We start from the raw sequence: 7,790 nt of genomic DNA on the forward strand, positions 1-7,790 counted from the left end.
CTTTCGCACTGGTCCCCAGATTCCTTTAGGAATAAATAAATCTCGTCCGTGGGATTTGTGCCACTTAGCGTGTCGAATAGCGGATTTCCCGGCCGCCCACGCCAGGTTCCGTCACAAAATTGGCGCCCAACGTGGGGCCCCCTTTTTAAAACTCTGATTGAGGGACACGATCGTTATATTCCGAACGACGAATTCTCGTTAGTTTAGACTTCGTCACTTTAAGGACAGTCGATTTGAACTGTTATTGCTCCTCGTCAACAGACATAGTTACAAGTGTTTAGATATTCCGTCGTAACAGGTAGGAAGACGCGACGACCCGCTTTGTTTGGTCGTACCGCTCACCTTACCGTCTGTTTATTTCGAACGCTAGTAAGGTTTCCGAACGACAATTTCTTCGTCGCGGATAAATTCCTTCGCGTTCTAGAAACATTCGCTCCAGAAATTGTGACACTAACCATGTCGCATACATCCGATCAAGAATCGGAAAGAGCGCGTCGTAGCGAGGCGCGGGAATTAAAGAAGGTCGTGAGTAGGGAGGCGCGAAGTTTCTTTCAGCGACACAAGTCCCGCGACCTGATGGTAATTTTAGACGTCCTGGGGATTAATACGGACTGCGCCTGGGATGAAATGCCCGAACGATTTGTCCGGCATTATCTTAGGCAGAAACTCGGGCCCCACGCGGCGGCATGGGACCCGAAAAAGGACGAAGTGTCCGAATCCCACGCGTCCATACCAACCCTATTACGAGAGACTCCCCAATATACGAGCCTCATTGAAGAATATGAAGCTCTATTGGGTAGAAGGCTCCCGAGGGATCGGCCCCCCCGTTCCGTCTGTGGAAACCGCCGCGAGAGTAACAGTGGTGGTGACCCCGACCACGACCGTGTCCACGTTTACGTACACGGTCATGGAATCACCACACGACAGGGTGGAAATACCACGAGTCTCGTTTAGGACCCCTCAACCTGACTCCTCGCGACTACTGGCGGAAGCGGCAGCGTGGCTACCCACCGATCAATCGGCAGGTCGGAGGCGGGATCTCATGAGTTTCCCGAACACCCCAATAATAACCGACCGTCAATGGGGTGCGATTCCGCGAACGCAGGTGACCGCCGTCGAATCGCGCCGCGAAACCCCAATGCCGGAAAATTTCGGGGCGAAAGCGAGCAGAGACGCACCCTTCGGGAATCTTGCTCCTCTCGCGGCGGATCGGTTACCCGCCCCCCCTCCCGCCGTTGCTAGGACATCCGTCGAGGAGGCTCGAAAATAGTTCGTTATCGGACGATCGAACGCGACCAGCGGGGATAGGGATAGCGCAGAGTGGGGTTCCGCGGCCGCGAAGCGACGAACCGCTTCCCCCACTCTCGCGAGAACTGACGTCTTCCGTCGACGGTGCTCACAGCTATACGACGGAAGATGACGTCAGCGAGAGCGCTTCGCTTGAGAGCGTAAGTCGTGCCGCTACGCAACAACCAACGCGAGATCGCGTAAGCGCGTACGAATTTTACGCTCGACCTCCCCTGCCGCGCCCACCTTATCGTGACGAGGAACGTACCCCTCGCCCCGAGGTCTCCTACCACCCATCATTTGATGAGGGAAGAAGTAGGCGGCAGGAGGAGGAAAGGTCGTCGCAACAGCCCCCGTTGTCCCCAGCACCGGGCCGCGACGGCCACCCGCAATTCGAAAGGGCCCAAGAGCCCCGGGTACAATTTCTTTTGGAGTCTCGTCCCCTTCAGAGCGACCTCTCCTCCCCACACTCCTCCCAAAGGGAGGCAAATATTCCCCAATGGGTGGCTGAACGGTACGGGAGCACTTGTCCCCCGTCCCGAACTCAACCCCCAGTAGAAAGGCTGGGCGAACGGTACGGTGAATTTTATCACCCGTCCCGAACCCAACTGCCCGTGGAAAGGCTGGGAGAACGGTACAGTGATGCTTATCCCCCGTCCCGAACTTGGCCTCCCGCGGAAAGGGCGGCCGAATGGAACCGTGGTCAAGGTTGCCCAGAGGGCGGAGGGATACTGGGACCCGAACTCAGCGCCCCCCCGCAATCTTATCGGCGGTGGATTGGCGTTGTCGAGAGGTGACCTTGGTCCCGACTGCCCGTACTGCCATAATTCGCCTCGACGCTCCCCCCAAGACAGTAACTCTTCAGGGAGTAGTGCCGTCGATCTTTTAAATAAATAGTGAATTTCTTTTTCGGACGGTCAAGCGGCAGAGCCATTCTTGAAACGGCTGAATTCATGTAGACTCAGTGCAGGAATCCCTGACCGGGCCCTAATGGGAGCCCTCGAAATTGTTTTTTCGGGCGAAGCCGAGAACTGGTACGACTGCCATGATTCCCAATTTGAAACCTGGGAGTCGTTCGTCCGAGCTTTTCAGCAACGCTTCAGGAGCAAAGACTCCCAACAGCGTTACATTAAAGACGCTATCAATTGAACCCCAAGGGAAGGGGAAAAGATTGAAGCGTTTCTGGATAGTCTCCAGATTATCTTGAAACATACGGAAGGTCGACTATCTCTGGAAGATTGCTTAGGAATAGCCTATGACAATCTGAGGTCTTTTATCGCCTATACTTCAGAAGGAGCGAATTTTCGACCTTCGCAGAGTTGACCGCACTCGGAGTGGAGGCCGAGGCCGCGCCCGCGCCCGCGCCACAGGACCTTGCGTTGCCGCAGACGGCATGTCGCACCTCGAGTAGGTCGGCGCACCTTTCGGCGTTCGACTACGCTCTTGGGCGAGAAATGGACGCGGGGACCTACGGAGAACAGATTCGGGAAGTAGAGAAGGGGATTTCGAAGACGGCACTGAAACCTTCAAACCCGAAAAAACGAGATTCTCGAGAAGGTTCGGCGAAGGCTCTTCCACCTCCGCCGAAAAATCCTCCACCGGCACGTAGGAGCCCTCCACCGCGGAAAGAAGTGCCCGCGGTGAAGAAGAGCTCCGCGCCGAAGAAAGCCCCGGTTGCAAATACTGGATTCTCCTGGAAGAATCCAGTAAGGAGACTACCGCGTTCGTGGTGCCCGGCAAAGGTTTATTTCAATTTAAACGCATGCCGTATGGACTGATCAACGCTCCAGCCACGTTTCAAAGGCTAATGGACCGTCTGATCGGCCCAGAATTGGAACCACATGCGTTTGCGTATCTCGACGATATTGTAATCGTCAACGAGAATTTCGATGATCATCTTCGTTGGATCAAAAAAATTCTCGGGATACTGAACGCAGCAGGGCTCGAAATAAATCGGAAAAAGAGCGCTTTTTGTCGCCAAGAGGTTCGATATTTAGGATATTTAATCAATCGAAATGGCCTCGAATCCGATCCCGTAAGGTGGCGCCCGTTTTGTCTTACCCGGCGTCCACCACAGTCAAGCAGCTGCGCAGTTTTTTAGGCATGGTCGGATGGTACGCCAGATTTTTACCGAACCATCCAAGGGACAAGGTCCTGCTGGTGCAGCTGCTCAAAAAGAACGAGGCCTGGGTTTGGGGTCAAGCTCAGAAAAGGGCTTTCCAAAATTTGAAGAAAGCTTTGAGCACCGCCCCCGTACTTGCTCGTCCAGATTTCTCTCTGCCCTTTCTCCTTCAAACGGACGCGAGCCATTACGCGATCGGAGCGGTCCTCACACAAGAGCATAACGGGGACGAACACCCTATTGTTTTTGTGAATCGAGTCTTGACCGCTCCCGAACAAAAATATTCCGTTACGGAAAAGGAGTGTTTGGCCGTCTTATGGTCAATAAAAAACTCCGTCCGTATCTGGAAGGGTACACCTTTACGGTGATTACGGATCACAGCAGCTTGCGCTGGCTGCATAATTTGAAAGATCCTACCGGGAGGTTGGCCCGTTAGGCCCTTCAGATGCAACAATATTCCTTTGAAATTGTGCATCGCAAAGGAGCCCAACACCAGGTGCCCAATGCACTTTCCCGTGCATTGGTACGACCGACCGAAGGTGACAATGAGTGCACCGACACAAGCGATTTTCTGGCGACCTTCAAGGATATTGAGGATACCTGGTACGCTAGTCGCTTGGAAAAAGTTCGGTCACATCCCGTGTCGTACCCCGATTGGCGCATCGAAGACGGTCGTTTGTATTTTCATCGTCCGTCTCCAACCCAAATTATCGGGACAGACTACGACGCGTGGAAACTCATCCTTCCGAATGAACTTCAGGAAAAGGTCATTAGAGAGGCCCTTCGCCGGTCACCCGGGCGCAGAAAAAACTTACAATCGTGTAAGCCGGGGATATTACTGGCTGGAAATGTTTCGGGACGTTCGTCGCTTTGTACGATCGTGTCCCGAATGCCAGCAGCACAAGGTCGAGCAGCGTGCTCCTGCTGGTCTCGAGGGTCGGCGGATTCCCAATCGGCCCTGGTCGGTGGTGTCCGCCGATATAATGGGCCCTTTTCCCTTAGGACGAGATCAAACTCGGTACATTGTCGTGGTTTTAGACACATTTACAAAGTGGGTTGAGTGTAAAGCACTTCGAAAAGCCACAGGCTCCGCGATTCTTCCGCTTCGCGTTTGAAGACCTGGTGGTATTTCGGTGGGGATCGCCCGAGATACTCCTCACAGACAATGGTACCGAATTCTGTAATAAAGAAATCGATAAAGCTTTAAACGAATGGGGAATATCGCATCGTACTATTCCCCCATACCACGCACAGGCGAATCCGGTAGAGCGAGTTAATCGCATCCTTAAGACGATGATTTCGACCTTCGTCAAAAAGGACCACCGAAATTGAAACGTGCATTTGCACGAATTCCGATTCACCGTGAATAACGCCACGCACTCTTCCGTTGGCGATTCCCCAGCGGTGCTCAATCTGGGCAGAGCACCGCGCGTGGTAAGCAGTTTGCGCCGTGCCGTGGAAGGAGAACCATTGCTTGAGAGCGAAGACCCGCAAGCATGGGCGCAACGCATGCGTCGGTTACCGCTGTTACACGACTTAGTAACAGAGAGCCTCGAAAGAGCTCACACGCGACAAGCGCGTTATTATGACGCACACCGTCGTGATGTTAAAATTACGAAGGCCCTGTCGCCGGTCGTCTATGAGGTCGAGACGAAGGGAACCCGAATGGTTCCAAAGGTCCACGTCTCCGACCTCAAACCGTTTGTGGGCGAGAACCCGAACGAAGAGACGATCGAGTGTGATAATAACACCTCGGTTCCATTTCAGCATGAACCGAGGCAGACGCGGAACCGACCGCGGAGAGACGACCCTCCGCCACCGGGCAGAGGAGCCCTTCCGATCAGCCCACGAAGGGGCCACCCTGGAACCCCGGAGGAGGCCCCCACCCAACGGAAGAGGGGTCGCCCCCGGAAGCAACCCCCAACGGCGACAGCCGCGGAGGCGCCGTCGCCGCAAGGGCCAGCAGGCGCTCTGCCGAAGGCATCGATCCCCGCGCCCCGCGTCCACGTCAGGCCGCAGAGGGCGCCGATTCCCGCGCCCCCCGTCACTCGTCGGCCCCAAAGGGGAACAGGGCCCAGGGCTCATCCCCCTCCACGGGGACAAACAGGTCGGTGGCCACTGACCTCGCAACCTCCATGGGGGAGATGTCCGCCGGAGGTACCGCGGGACCAACAGGCCAGGGGCGGTCTGACTCAGGTCTTGTCGCTCCTGTGCGAACTTATCCGCACAGGAGCCACGGCCGCTGAGCTCCCTCCGCGATACCACCCGCCCAGGCAGTGAGGCCGACCAGGCGTGGTTTTTATATATAACAAAAAAATGTTTAAAAAAAAAGTTTTTGTTTTTTTTTTCTTTCCCTATAGCCTTCTTCGCTAGATTAAGTTTCTTTGTTTTGTTGTCGGTTTCGATTTATTTTTCTTTAATTTTGGTTTTTTTCCTTCTTTTTTTGTGTTCGTATTGTAATGTCCGCGCCTCCGTGGTTGATCGCTCCGCAGCAAAGGGACCCTTTGCTTGCGTCGAGTGACCCCACGTAGCAGGCGTTTTCCTGGTCAGCCCCGCCTTAAGTGTGGAGTTCGGACGAGCCAAATTTTGGGTTTTGCGTTGGAGGGAGCCCTCTTACCGGCGTCCCTCCTTCCGCAGGCCGTCCGAAGTCCACCAAAGTCCGTTTCCCCGTGTTCTCAGCGGCCCCTTCTTCTCGTCTACCGCTCTGGCGGCGAAAGAAGGGTTAGTTGCCCGGACAGTCACAACTTTCGTTTCGTTTTCTTTTTGGATTCAGCGTTGAGTCTCCACATAATTTTGTTCTATTTCCCTCTTGTTCTTATGAGGTCAATAGCAGTGGGTAGACTCCGTAACGAAGCGAGTGGCTGGTCCGCCTGAAAGTTTGGCGGTTCAGGGAGAACGCGAGCCAACGGCTCGTCGACGACGAAACAGCTAATGTTATGGAATTCGATACTTTTCGAATTCCAGAGCGTCGAATTGGATTAGCGGTAATCCAATTCCCTGTGATCTCTCGGGTAGGCTGCCTAGCACGGCTATGAGAAGATGCACCGCGTTTTCTGCGCCGCTTCTTATTCCCGTGCTCGTCGCCGTTCGAGGCGCAATACGCGCAAAGTTACCGCCGCACCGCAAAGCACGCTCACTGTCTGATTGATTGAGTGAACGTGTCCATTGTACCACCCCAGTGGCCCTACCTGAACTCCGCGAATCGCGGACTGATTTTTTTTTCTCATCCAATGTTTTTTTTTGGGTTTTTTTTTTAGGTTGCCCACTCGCTGCGCGCTGGAACTTCCAGGACTGGGGGGGAGGGAGTATTTTACGAGGCCTTCCAATGTTTGAGGGGGGGGGGGTGACGGGGCAGAACTTCTCTGCTCGTCACGAAGGCACCCTAACCACGGAGGGTCCTCGCTCCTTCCACGCCGAACACGCCACGGAGGTGGTCCGTTCCAGTATGGAGGGATCTGTGACCCGCGGCCCAATAGGGACCCCCCTTTTTGCGCCCCCTTGCGCTCGCGATCAGCGCCCCGTCCCCTCGCGAGCTTGGCAAGTCGCCGGTCGTGGTGTCCTCCACCCAAGGACCCCGGTGTGGGCACCACCAAAGAGGACTTGCCACCCTCTACAGACGGTCAGTCCCTCGCCAGCTCGCCCCGCAGCTGTCACGGAAGACAGAACTGCAAGGAGAGCCAACGACGTAAGGAGCCCCTTAAAGCTCCTGTGTGGGGAGAGCCACGAGCCGGCGACGACAAGAGCGCGAACTTTGGGAGATTAACGGTTGAACCGCGAATCGCGACGGATACGCGAGCGAGCACCCTTTTACGCCTTTGACGAAAGAGATCAGTAGTCTGTTTTTCGGAGTGAGCCGTGTGTGGTGGAGCCGTACACCCCATTAGGAAGGATACACCTACGGCCCCCAGAGGACGCAAGGATTTTGGAACCTCGAGGTCCACTCCAACCTTGTAGGGCCCACACGTTGGGGTTCCCTTTTGTGGAGTGTGTGTGCGAGCGCGGTTTGAGAACGTGCCGCGTTTCGAGGGAAAGGGCCCCCTCGAAACGCGTGACCGTTAATTCCCGCTAAGACCCGCTAAAGGGTTCCTGGGGGAGGGGAGGGAGTAGGGTGCCGGAATCGTAATTGCAGCGATGTGCTCTCAATAATGACATTATTCAAAATGTTCTGCCGATTTACAAAGTGTTATCGTTTTATCGAATTACGCGCCAGTCGCAAAGATGGCGCGCGTAGTCAGGTGTGTATGGGAGTATTTTTGAAGAGTGCGAATCGGGAAGCGTGATAGATTGAATGTTTGTAAACGAGTGTATGATTGGCAAGGATGGCGCGCGCGCGCGAGAGAGAGAGAGAGAGAGAGAGAGAGAGAGAGAGAGAGAGAGAGAG

The 7,790-nt window shown here is 54.8% G+C and overlaps 1 long non-coding RNA gene across 2 annotated transcripts in view; it reads right to left on the reverse strand.

The window, feature by feature from the left end:
• LOC128888124 (uncharacterized) overlaps window positions 1-7,790 on the reverse strand; it is a 29,344-nt gene that overhangs the window by 10,264 nt on the left and 11,290 nt on the right. The window lies entirely within an intron of this gene.

Source organism: Hylaeus anthracinus, unplaced genomic scaffold, assembly GCF_026225885.1.
Source record: "Hylaeus anthracinus isolate JK02 unplaced genomic scaffold, UHH_iyHylAnth1.0_haploid 11989, whole genome shotgun sequence".
Classification (NCBI taxonomy): Eukaryota; Metazoa; Arthropoda; class Insecta; order Hymenoptera; family Colletidae; genus Hylaeus; species Hylaeus anthracinus.